The sequence below is a fragment of the Ictalurus punctatus genome, chromosome 15 (assembly GCF_001660625.3).
Source record: "Ictalurus punctatus breed USDA103 chromosome 15, Coco_2.0, whole genome shotgun sequence".
Classification (NCBI taxonomy): Eukaryota; Metazoa; Chordata; class Actinopteri; order Siluriformes; family Ictaluridae; genus Ictalurus; species Ictalurus punctatus.
In genome coordinates, this window is record NC_030430.2 from 2,872,501 (window position 1) to 2,886,196 (window position 13,696).

Consider the following 13,696-nt stretch of genomic DNA (forward strand, 5'->3'; position numbering starts at 1 on the left):
GACTTTTTAGATATTTCACAAGCATATGTTGAGCTTTTTCTAGTAATTGGTCATTTTTTATAAAGCACAGCTCAGTGGGCTGGGTTTTACCCCCTGAATTTTTTCATGTCACACTTGTCACGGCGAAGTTTTCCACCATGGTTGGTCCCACGGAGCACCACATTTTCTGAATTCCCCTAAAACTCCTACGCGGAGAGGAGATCATGAAAGATCCGCCCCTCTCTCCTTCTCTCGCTCTCTCTCTGTGAGTTGTTAGATATCAGTGACTGTGACTAATAGCGGTGTAAAACAAGCACTGCACAGAACCATACACTAAAGGCATAATAATCATGCATTATGATGCGTGAATGCTGACCGATGTGGAAATACTGAAGCTAAATCTGAGCGCTAACGCCAGGGCCAGAAATACACATTAGAAGTGAGCTGGCACGAAAGAGAGCTAAACAGTCATGCTAGATGACAATTATGCTGTCTGGTTTAAAATGATACCGGTGCTGTCGTGAAGTCGCGTTGAGTTTCGTACACCGCTCCTGCTGCACTGTTTGTCTTGCGTATGGTGCTCCTGAATAGCCACGGAGTCCTGTTTCCTCCCTTTGTATACGCCAGTATGAATAGAGTGATCATTTCACACGAATATATGAACGGATATGCATATACGCCTGTGCTGGGAAGAAACCTTATAACGGCAGTACTGTCATCTCCACTGCTGTCTCATGGACAGTCTGACATGCGTCTTCGTCAGCCGCATTTCATCCGTGAACTCTGACCTTGTGGTCGATCAGCTCTAGGGTTCCTCCGACAATTACGTTTGGAGCCCCAGATTCTTTGGGAAAGAAATACGCACCCTCGGCTCAGTCTGTTTGGATTACAGTAACACATCAAAGTCATTTTGTCAGGAAGATCCCTGTGCTCAGGAGAGGAAAGATCCACGCCTCAGCCTGATTACACTTCACTGTGTGTTTTGGGTGTGTGAGGGTTGCCAAACCTAACAATGTTTATTATTATTTACGCTGTTATTATCTTAGCAAGTGGAGATATCTTGAATATAGTTGGATTCATCTAGCATTTCGTGTCATAAGTTTACAATAAATCAAATATAAGATTATTCAAGCTTGGAATGAGTACACATGGCTTGAAATAAGTTGAGCAATCTTATGTTTGGTTTATTGTAATTCGAAATGCTAGATGAATTTGACTCTATTCAAGATATCTTCACTTGCCGAGATGAGTATTTTTGCAGCGTATTACGTGGACCATCCGCTATAATAGACCGCCCCTGTGACGTAGTTGTTACTATAGAAACAGTGATAGAGTATGACAGGTGCGTTTAATGTAAAACGTGCGGTTCGAATTTCAGCACTGCTGTTTAGAGTTGCTGTTCTAGAGAATGAATCAAGACCTACTGACCAATCAGAAGCAAGAATTCAACAGGGTGGAACTGATTTTTAAAAATTGTGTCTTATCTGGATCTCAGTTTTGTTTTTTGTTTTTTTAGTTTTTATAAAACACAAAACTCCTTCAGACAATTGGAGATTTTGTTTCATGTAAAAAAAAAATAAATAAAAAAAAAAGTATATATTTTTGACACTTTTACTTTAAAATACAAATGAGCCACATAACGTCACTGTGATATAAATGCAGTATTTAATAATAAGATGAGTAATGAGTTTAAAAATAAGTTTTAAACTCGAGAAAAAAGCATGTTTGGGTAAGTCATCATCAGCAGTGGCAGCCCGCCAGGAAGTGATGTTCCACTGTTGCCCATACAGACTTCTGCTGGGTGTGTGTGTGTGTGTGTGTGTGTGTGTGTCTATCTGGTAATAGCGTCTGTCGACTATGAGACAGCAAACAGCAGCCTGTTATGATGTCATGGCCATTCTTCATGCCAGTGTAGTAATACCCATAAACTAATGACTTTAACATGAGCCTAGCTGTGTGTGTTTGTGTATGTGTGTGTGCGTGCGTGCGTCTGTATGCGTGTGCGTGTATGTGCGTGTGTGAGTATATATGTGTATATATGTGTGTGTGTGTGTGTGTGTGTGTATATATATGTGTGTATATATATATATGTGTGTGTGTGTGTGTGTGGGCTGGAGATTAGACCTCTGGGTAGTATCAGACTCCTTCAAGCACTTCTCAAATAAAATGCCCAGGTTCGAGTGTACATTGCACATGTGCTTTCTGTATCGTTCCCCCTCCTTTCATCATGCACTGCTTGATTGTTCCTTAGCTCCATGGTTTCCCCTCTCTCTCTCTTTCTCTTGTGGGAGGAAGTTGCATTCTAGAGCTCCCACAAAGCAGCTGTGCCTTCAGTGATTGGCCTGCTGGATGTGGTGGATTTTCATCGAGCTATGATTCCTGAATGTTGCGCCTTAATAGCACGTGAACATTTAATGTCAATCTTAGAAAGTACGCCTTCTGCATGATCAGAAATGTTTCAAATATCTATAACCAGGCTCGTGAGTAACAGTGAGGTCAGAAGACGTTTTTTTTTTTTTTTTTTTTGCAATATGTGTGACAACCCGGGAAAAACCCCTCTAAAAGGTCAAATTTGGGCATTTTGTACTATATATAGTTCTGAAATCTACACACTTCCCTGAAGTCAGTAAGCTTCCTTTTAATTTAGTTAGAGCATTTTAAAATCTGGTTATCCCCAAAAATGAAAAATGAGAACGGAAGGTGAAAAGGCTTCCGTCCATTGCGTTATGTCATGTGGCTATTCAACGGTTTGATCAAAGCCTGACATTCACTGTGTGAGGAAATCTTAGCCTGCAAGGTTTCAGACATTTTTAGGCAGACTGACTGTTAGTCGGTGGCTCTTTACCCAACATGATTTTTTTTCAGGCAGATATAGTAGGCGAGGTTAAAAATATAGCGTAAATAAAAACATTTCCATGTTGGGGTTTTCTCTTTTGGGACCGCCCCACCAATTTGTTCTTGTTAATTCCCACCAACCAGCCAGCTTTCCCTTATCATACAACAGCTACCAAGCAGGGGGGACTGAAAATGAACACATGGTTCCATCGAGACTTGTGAAACCAGCCAACCATCTTTTCAAACTGCTGCTCATGCTGCATCACAGGCCTGGAAGACACTCAGAGTAAAGCGCTATCCAGCCTTTTCTGCATACATGAGCTCACAGACACCCACAACTGGCTGTGATTGACAGGGGAGAGATGGTATGCCATCCCTTATACCTAGATAGCATGGCTCACTTTTTTTTTACTCGCTTAGGTCCTGGCCACGGATGTCCGTGGCATTGTCGGAACTTCCTGTCCGTATTGTTTTGGTGAAATAGATTTATTTGTTCTTTAGGTTGAGGTATATGATATATTAATATATGATAATATTAAGGCGGGGCTTAGTGGTTAGCACAGCCTTCGAATTCCACCTCTACCCTGTGTGCACAGAACTTGCATGTTCTGCTTGTTCTTCGCGGGTTTCCTCCGGCTACTCCGGTTTCCTTCCCCAGTCCAAATCCAAAGACGTGCCGTGTAGGCTGATTGGCATGTCCAAATTGTCCGTAGTGTGTGAATGTGTGCGTGATTGTACCCTGTAATAAGTTGGCACCCCGTCCAGGGTGTCCCCCACCTTGTTCCCTGGTATAGGCTACAAGTTCCCCGCGACCCTGTCTGGGATAAGCGGTTAAGAAATGGATGGACGGATAATATCAAGTTTGGGCAAAACCCAATGTTTTGTCATTTTGGTTGTTTTCTAGAATTCATCCGCTACTACATCTGACGTGGTTTTCCCAGACCGTCACACGTATATGATGAAATTCCCTTGAAATTGCTCATGAAATAAGTGAAACATTGGTGTCAGGGGCACCCCAGAGCACATTGTCCCTCACCTTCTAACCAATCAGGACAAGGAGACATCTCTACTTACCTAGCAATCCAGGGTTCTAGTCTAGGCAGTACTTATACATATGTCTGGGGGTGTGGCTTTGGAGGGGAACACCGTTGCTGTATTTGTTTGGGTTTTTAGCTAGCTACAGCTAACTTCCAATTTTGAACCAAAAATCCCTGAATATTCCTTTCCTCTTCTTTTCGGCTGCTCCCTTCAGGGGTCGCCGCACCGGCTCATCCATCTCCATCTCACTCTGTCCTCTACGTCTTCCTCTGTCACACCAACCACCCTCATGTTCTCCATGTCCTCACCACATCCATAAACCGCCTCCTTGGTCTTCCTTTTCTCCTCCTGCCAGCGCTTCCATCCTCAGCATTCTTCTCCTGAAATACCCCACATCCCTCTCCTGCACACGCCCAAACCTCCCCAGTTTTGCCTCTCTCGCTTTGTCTCCCCGTCATCCTACCTGCGCTGTCCCTCTAATGTACTCGTTTCTAATCCTGTCCATCCTCATCACTCCCAACGAAACTCACAGCATTTTCAACTCGGAGACTTCCAGCTCCAAATCCTACCCCTTCACCCTGCCTGCACTCTCTTCTTCACTTCTCTACCACACTCTCCATGACTTTGGACAGCTGACCCAAAGTATTTTAAACTCCTCCACCGTCGCCACCTCTACTCCTTGCGACCTCACCATTCCGCCACCCTCCGACACCTGACTATTCCCGACTGTTCCTTTAAGCGGGAAAATCTCTTCGAATTTCACGGTTGTCTGCTGTTTATTCCAGATGCTCGGGGCACTGTGCCCGAGCGTAATCTTTTCCAATTCGGAATGAATGTGACGCACGACCGTGCACGTTTACAGTATGCAGGCATTATTAGCAATGACCTTGCAGTGTAACATGATATATGAGGCACTCATTAGAGTCTTTCCTCACTTGAGAGTGGTTCCTTGCTGGTGGAAAAAATGTCTCAGTTACCACCTTCCGCAAAGATGGTTTTATCGTTGCGCCTCGACGTTAAGTATGCTGGGGGGGGGTCTTGCACCATTTAATTTGCCTCACTGCATGTCATTATGGAGCAATGCATTTCCTGAATATTTCTGTGCAAGTATTTTGAGGTCGTTCGGACACCACTGCGTTTGGTCAAACCGTTTAGTCAAGATCGTCGCTTCTTTGCGTTTGCCTGCTATTTATCCATGAACCCGAACGGAGCTCGATTCCGAATAGACCTCCAGTCTGTGGAAGGTTGGAACAACACACTCATAAGCGATACAGTATGGACTGGAACTTATTACTCCCTCTGGCTTGCATGCGTCTGAATCTGGAGTGGGGGATTCGGCTTTGCAGCTAAACTTCTCCATATGAGAACGAAGCTGGAGGCGGTGGTACCGCTTTGCAGAGATGGAGCAGAAGTGTGTGTATATATGTGTGTGTGTGTGTGTGTGTGATATCCTCTTTCAAAGTGCCCCCGCTCGGCTGCGGTGCAGCAGATTCCTGTGGTCTGCTCTCACCAGAGAACTTTAGAGAGGGAAAAATTCCTTTTTGAACTGGCAGCATGCCACAGCACCATGCCTTAATGACTTTACCAATACACACACATCAGGCACTGTTTGTTTGTTTTTTTGTTTTTTTGTATTGCTGTATTGTATTGCATTTTATTTGGTTTGGATGTCTAAATTCTCACTGGTGTCATTATTCTGGTGTAGGCACTGAAAGAAAGCAGAAAGCAAGTGTCAGTTGAGCTTGTTTACATCAGCACATTATCTGTGTACAATGTAAATAAGGGGCTCATTTCAGCTTTTCGATTGGGTGGACCTTCAGAAGAGTACAAACATCTGACACTACTCTCGGGTCACGATCGTTATTTAGGAGGATGTTGAGACTATTTTATCATCACTTCTAAAACATCGTGACGCTCGCTTTAACATTAATTGATACTTGATGCGATAATTTGAGGAAACTCCGCCCCTTTTGGCCGTGGACACCATGAAGCCTACACAATGTTCAATTTCCCCATTTCAGTAGCTTTTATTTGCAAATCATCCATCGATCCGTGGCAGAGCTTCATAGGCAGATCACGGCTGAGCAAGTGAGTTAAAGGTGCTTAGACTTTGTCTCTGATTCAACTCCGTATCGTAGGAATAAGTGTAAATATATTACGTTTTCAGAGATACTAAATTAAAAACTGTTATGTAGTGGATTTTTAGGCTTCTGCTATATATGTATATGTGTGTGTGTGTGTGTGTGAATCACTCTGGAATGCATGTGCCCTAAGTCAAGCAGACAGAGTCAGCCCTTCTAGACCTTTACGCTTGTCCCCTTGACCCCTAAAGACACCACAGGCGTCACAGTGTTTCATAGATTCCACTCAGCTGGAAGCAACGCAGCCAGGCTGGAATCTCTGTTTATGGCATGTTAAGGTCAGATCTACCTCGTCAAGGTGGTTGGGTGTGTCTTTGTGTACGTCTGCATTTCCAGAAGCAGCAGTTGTGGAGGGATCCACCTTTATTAGTTTGCCATGCCAAAAAAAACAACAATAGAGCAGCCCAATAATAAGAGATGAGCTAGCATCCTCTTATTTCACATACATACACACACACCCACACACACACACATGCAGTATTTGTTTGAGCGCGGAAGGTCTTTGAGCATGGCGCCACGCTAAGCTCAGGTGTTAAGGCGCTGCTTCTTGGGTTTAACTACGTGAGTAAAGCTCAGTGTTTGAGGGAGGTCTTTTTAACTGACTCATGTGGTTTATACTTCTAGTAAGTGAGTGTGAGGTCTACTGTAGAGCAGGTATTTTGCTGTTATCGGGGTTGAACAGTATGAAAACTATTAAAAGTGCTTTAAAGTGTACAACGCGATTGGACAAATCAAATCTGTAGCTCCAGTGCCTGGGACAATCAGATTTCATATCCGGGTTATTAGTTTCTTATTGGTAGTCGTCTGGAGGAAACGCACAATATATACGATCATGCAGATGCGGGTCATGAGCTTCAGTTAATGTTCAAGTGAAACATCAGAACGGGGGGAAAGTGTGAGCTCTGTGACTTTAACCGTGGCTTTGTTGTTGGTGTCAGACGGGCTGGTTTGAATATTTCAGAAAGTGCTGATCTCCTGGGAATTTCACCCACAGTGTGAACGGTCTCTAGAGTTTACACTGAATGGTGGGAAAAACAAAAAAAACATCCAGGGAGCAGGAATTTTGGTGGAAATACCTTGTTGATGAGAGAGGCTATAGTAACTCAGTAACCACTCTTTACAACCATGGTGAGCAGAAAAGCATCTCAGAACGCACAACATGTCAAAACTTGAGAGAGATGGGCTACAAGACCACCTGACTTTCATCTCCCTGCAGTTCTCGACTGGTCTACCACTGAAACTAAGCGTTGTTGAGCCTGGTGAGTACCTGGATGGGAGACCTCCTGGGGAAAACTAAGGTTGCTGCTGGAAGTGGTATTAGTGAGGCCAGCAGGGGGCGCTCACCCTGTGGACTGTGTGGGGCCTAATAACCCAGTATAATGATGGGGACACTAGTCTTTCGGATGAGACGTTAAACAGAGGTCCTGACACTCTGTGGTCATTAAAAATCCCAGGACACTTATCGTAAAAAGTAGAGGTATAACCCCGGTGTCCTGGTGTGTGGAGGGCGTTCTGGAGCACTATGGCTGCTGTCGCATCATCCAGGTGGATACTACACACTGGTGGTGGTTGAGGAGATCCCCTCCATATTACGTAAAGCGCAATGTAACTAAAAATCTCCTGTCAGGCAAGAACTGGAATCGGAGGCTAGGCGGTGCACAGGCTGACCCAAAACTGCACAGTTGAAGATTATTGAAGAAAAATAAAATGGACGATTGAAGTACATCATCACACCCTCATAAGTTTTGAGAAAAAAACTGATCAAGCTGACCGATCACTAATAATTTGGCCATTTGATTGCTTCAGGAGTAGTGTAGTATAGAAGAAGGAATGGAGCCGTGTGTGTGTGTGTGTGTGTGTGTGTGCCAGTGCAGCTGTGTTCAGTCGACTCCGAGCACAGCTTTCCTCCCCAGCACAATAGCAGCTCTGTCGGTGTGTTGTTTTAAAGCCTGGGCCTCATCCTCTCTGAGTCCTTTGTGCTCCACTCGCTCACAGGAACGGCTGCGAGGTCTTAATGGCCTGGCAGATAAACGCACGCTTTTACACACACCCGAAGGAAACGGCTCCCGCTGGACGTGCCAAAGTGATCTACTTGTCATGATGAGTTAAGTTTTCCTCGCTTCTGTGTGATAACGTGATTACATCATTTGGAACATCCGCTTCATTCTTCACTTCTTTCTCTTTGCTTCTTTTTGTCTGCTGCCGTCATCGTCCTCCCACCGTCTTGTTTCAGTCAGAGACAGACGTGTTGCTCTCCACATAAACCGTGGACTTCCTGTGGCACACACACACACCTGATCGAGACACGAGTGCCAGGAGATACCATTCTCGAAACACATTGTCTTTTTCTAGGGCACTTAAACTAATACAGGATGGTCTGAAAGTATTATTTCTCAAACAAGATTGCATGATTCTTCACTAATAAATATAGAAAGAAGACTAAGATGTCTTTCAACAAACATTTGTATCCGTACGTGCTTTTGGTCTTTTGCTGTGTACATTCCTGACATGCTTTGTGTGTGTCCGTCGAGGACTGGCTGCCTACTTGTCTCCTGTAAGGCTGCCCAAGGAAACAAACAGGACATCCTCGTGTCCAGAACAGCATCTGATTCATCACCGATTGTATTGACGCTCTGTTTAGGTTTGATTTGACGTACTTTGCAGGACTTTTTCCTAGGAAACGGTTGCTCCTGTCACGTATCATATCTCTCAAAATAGCCCCAATTGTAAAATCTATTCTAAGCTACCCAATGCATCTTAACTTCATCTCGGTTATTAGCGATATAAACAATCTCGACACACGTTTGAGGATTCCACGATGACAGAAGTGTGTGTGCAAATGGGATGGAAGTTAGAGACTCGAGGTCTGACCTTTTGTTTATAGCTGAAAGTTGATTTGTTGCACTTTTATTCCACCTTCCATTTCCCAATTCCTGTAAGAACAATATATTTCTAAAACTAGCACGTTTGTCTCACACCTCTGGGGATGGGGGCTCGAATCCTTGCCATAAACACGCTCGAAGCGTGCGCGGAGCTTGCGTGTTCTCCCGGTGCTTTGGGGTTTCCTTAGGGTACTCTGTTTTCCTCCAACAGTCCAGAATCATGTGTTATAGGCTGATTAGAATTTTCCAAATTGTCCGTAGTGCGTGTGCGACTGTGCTTTGTGACAGGTTGGAACCCCGTCCAGGATGTCCGCCGCCTTGTGCCCCGAGTTCCCGGGAATAGTCTCCAGACTCCATTGCAATCCTGTATAGGATAAGCGGTATGGAAAATGGATGGATGGACGGACTCGTATGTTAAAGAAACAACAACAAAAAAAAGGATTCATTTTTTATCCTCACTACTAATCCCAGTTTTTTTTAAATAAACATTTTGACCCCAATCAGACCTGCGCTTTTGAAAGTTACTATGCTGGAACATTAAAGTAATTTATGGCTTGCAGGCTTCGCAAATGGCCGGGGGAAAGGGAAGCTGCGATGTCACCGTTTTAGGGTCTGATAGATTTAATGCTCTCACATCTGGTACCCCTGATGTGACCTTGAGAAGCTGACACGGCTGAGATCACCGCGCTTTAGGAAGCCTGCTTCAAAGCGCCCTCAGCGCTAACGATAACGGTCCTGCAAATTGGCCTTGCCTCAATGACAAAGGAGTAGAGGTTGACCAAGCCCTACACCATGGAGTGGACTGTAAACATGTTCCTTCTGTTTGGAAAAAGTGTGCCCTAATTGCTACGTATTTGCTCTCCTGTCGACAAGAAAATGACAGTCATAGACTGGCTCAATAGGCACCCGGCCTTACGTGATAACCCACTGGTGAAGATAGTACTCATTCAGCAGGAGTTTATTGTCTACAAAAAATGGAATAGATCTTTCAGGCTTGAGCTAGAAACAGGAAATATGATGAGGACAGGGAATTAACAGAGACCTTTTTGTTCCTTAGGAGAAAAATGATACTGTACCAGCAGTCTGTGTCACTTCTTTTCCATTCCAACACTACTGGAATGCGTGTGTCCTCTGGAGCCGGGGTTTTTCTGAGGACCTTCAGGCTCGCTTGATGGCTGCTTGATGAGCTTGTGTAGAGGATAGATTATAAAGCACTGCACTCGCCTGGAGGACACGCACCACAGCTGCACACTGTGTAAATGTTAACAGTCTAATGTTTCATGGGGATTTAAGAGACGGTTTGCATATTAACAGTTTTCCCAGTAGTATGTTCGGGGAGTTTCAGTCGCACATTTGTTAACCTTGCAGTGGGCCTCCAAGACTATGTCTGGGTTATTCTAGGATTGGGGTGCTTATTTAGCCATTATGGTTTTGTTTAAAATGAAACTTTATTTATTGGGGGTATTTTTTTCAATGTTGAATCTAAGAAAGTTGCATTTTAACCATGAAAATGTGTTAATCCCTCCCAGGCAACAATATGTCGTTTTCTCATTAATGGCTCTTAAATAATAATCATCTTATTAGGTAGCCATTTGTAGCATAGAATAAATACACAAATAAACTAGAAAGCTTTTTCTTCTTCGCATGATCTTCAGGAAATTTGGATGACGCAACTTCCTGTTGAACCTGTGATTTTTGGAATATACGTGGACGTTATCGGTCGGTCCTCAACACTTCCAGTGTTTTGTGAATTTATTAATGAGTTTGGTGACAATGTTTCCTGTTGAAGTCCGTCGCAACCTTGCGACAGCTTCCCGATCCAGCCGTGAGAATGATTTCAATACCTTATGCTTTTGTCAAGGCTTTCTTCAAAAAACTAAGCATGGAAACTTCTGGGAGACATTTTGCTAAAAGGTATTAGTCACCCCTATGTATGGAGACTTTTGGGACACTCTGCAGTTAAAGAGCATTTGTTAATAATGTACATAAAAAAAAAATGCTGTGATAACAGCCTTCCACTTCCTGTTGGACTGTGTTTTTCCGTGAAAGCATGCCTTGTCATGTTTTATTCCTTATGTGGCAAAATTTGTTGAAATTTATCATAGCACCCAAGACTAACTAACTTAACAATAATTAAGTTAGTTAGTCTGCTAGATAACTGCTCGTAAATCGGCTTGCTTTTGTCAGATTGGAGTATTCAAATAAACAAATTCCAATCCATCCATCCATTTTCCATACCGCTTATCCTACACAGGGTTCTGGGGGAGCCTGGAGCCTATACCAAAGCGGGGGACACCCTGGACGGGGTGCCAACCCATCGCAGGGCACGATCGCACACCTACAGACAATTTGGAAAAGCCAATCAGCCTACAACGCGTGTCTTTGGACTGGGGGAGGAAACCCCCTGAAGCACGGGGAGAACATGCAAACTAAACAAACAGGCAAATGTGCTAACCATTAAACCACAATGCCCCCTGTACCATTTTACTTATCACTAATATTAGCTCAGTTTGTTAGTTAGCTGCAGCTAAACATTTCTAGTGCCTCAAATCCACAAATAGGTTCAGTGTTTCACATTTATATAGCCAGACATCATAAACTACTCTACTGTGTACCATTCCCTGACACAGGTGGTTTGCAGATGTATTGAAAACATCTGCATGACAGTCTGATCTGAACTAGCCACTGAAAAGAAATTAGCCATTAAAGATCGAAACTCTGTGTTTGAATAGTGAGTTGGTGTAGTGGTACAGTTTTAGAGCGGTAGTTCGTCGCTGTAATTCATCACCAGCGGTTATTTCATGAAACTTCCTGTGGCATAGATTTAGACCGAGCACAGGAAATCGGACCCAGGTGAAACGACGCATCTTAAACTGAACCAACAGAGAGTCAGGTTCAGTCAGGCGAATCCGGCAAAATGTTGCATCAGAATCGGTGAAGAGAAGCTTAAACACATCAGAAATCCACGTGCAGCATAGATCGCATATTTTCTCAGACGTCGCTTGTAACTTAAAGTTCATTTTAAACAGATTAGCATGTGCGTATGTGTGAATAAAGCACATTCCACGATCGTTTGTCATGGAGATTGTTTGTGTATCTTATGTAAGGGAGCAGTGGGGGGAGGTCCAGCCCTCGAACACCTCCGACCCTCTTCCCTGTGTCGTCTCTCTGCTGGAGAATTGGGGGAGGCCTTTTGTGGAGCCACTGCTTTGTTGTGATTGCCTGGTTCGGGTTACGCAATTAAAGCCTGGTAGATCAGGTATCAGCATGGTGAAAGGAGTACAACTTTTTCACACACTTCAACATTTGACCTGTTTAATGGCAGGGGACCAGCCTGAGAACAAGCCAGATCTTTAGTCCTGCATCTTGAGCGTGACCCCGTTCTTCTCCTGTTGCTCAAACAAACATCCAAACAGCTTTAACGCATCTGATCCATTTATCATTGAGAAACCACGACGTTTCATCCAAAGCAGAGATGAGAAAGTTGGTCTTGTGGTCAAATGATCATGTGACACGAGTGAGTTTCCTGTGCCTTTTTTTTTTTTTTTTTTCTTCAAATACGGTTACGTTCAGGTGCAAATAAGAAGTGTAGACGTTGTGAATCATCAGCTTGAACATGATGTCCTTGAGCTTAGTAATATCATTTGAAATCACCCGAAGAATGACACCCACATCTGTCCTGGTTCGTTTTCCTAAACTGGACCCAACGTAGTTCACCTTCCTAGTTTATGATCTTCTCTGTTTAAAGCCACAGCTGCGGAGTTCTCAAAACCGGTCCAGAAACAGAAGCCGAGCCTACCTTGCCCATAAAAGAAGATAAGCATCTTTATTTACCACAGATCAGTGTGTGTATTGTAACTAAAAAAGCTAGGGAGGGCAAGATGTACTCGCAGACCCTTTCCTTTTTGGACTGAGGGTGAAGCAGGATGTGTTGAGCCTTATCCAGTCTTCTTTGGCACATGCAGCACAGGCCAGTTTCACTCAACAGAATTTGTGTTGTCTCACTGCCCCTGGCCAAGATCCGCTGAGTAAAAATGCACAAAGAAAATATACTCTGTCTGGGGCTTGAGACTAAATGTGTCCTGTGACTGACTCTTTACTGAAGTCTTTACTGGGAATATCCTAAAGACATGTGATTAATGCGTCAAGACACTTTTTTTTTTTCTTTTTTTTCCCTCCATTTGATCTTAAGTGGATAAGTAATGCGAATTCAAAAGTGTGGACTGGATTTGAAGGCTAATATTAAAGATTTTCCTCCACAAATGTAAAGTACCCATTCACAGATAGACGTGCATCTCTCTGGTGCCTGGTTCATTTATCTAATGTGTACAGGTTGTTTTGTCTTTCCCCTGAATCTTTGCAATCAGGAATGTGCCAGTTATTTCATTGCTAAATAAACCTTTTCTGACAGTTTTAGGATCCATTGATCCATCCATTTTCTTTACTGCTTATCGTACACGGGGTTGCAGGGGAGCCTGGTGCGTATAGCATGGAAATCAGGGCATGAGGCTGGGGACAATTCAGAGATGGGGATTATTAGCGGGCCATGATAGAGAAGAGTCCTACACTTTTACTGTAAGTGTCCTGAGATTTTTAATGACCAAAGAAAGTCAGGTTTAACCTCTAGAACTAATGGACAGTGCTGTTTTTATAGTATCCCGTTCACTATACTGTGGCATTAGGCCTCACACAGACCACAGGGTGAGCACCCACTGGAAACCAGTAATACCACTTCCAGCAGCAACCTTGGTTTTCCCTAAGGGGTCTCCCATGCAGGTACTGGCCAGGCTCAACCCTGCAGAGCTTCAGTGGGATACCAGG

At 43.8% G+C, this 13,696-nt stretch overlaps 1 protein-coding gene across 5 annotated transcripts in view; it reads left to right on the top strand.

Moving 5' to 3' along the window:
• fmnl3 (formin-like 3) overlaps positions 1–13,696 on the top strand; it is a 59,001-nt gene that overhangs the window by 1,517 nt on the left and 43,788 nt on the right. The window lies entirely within an intron of this gene.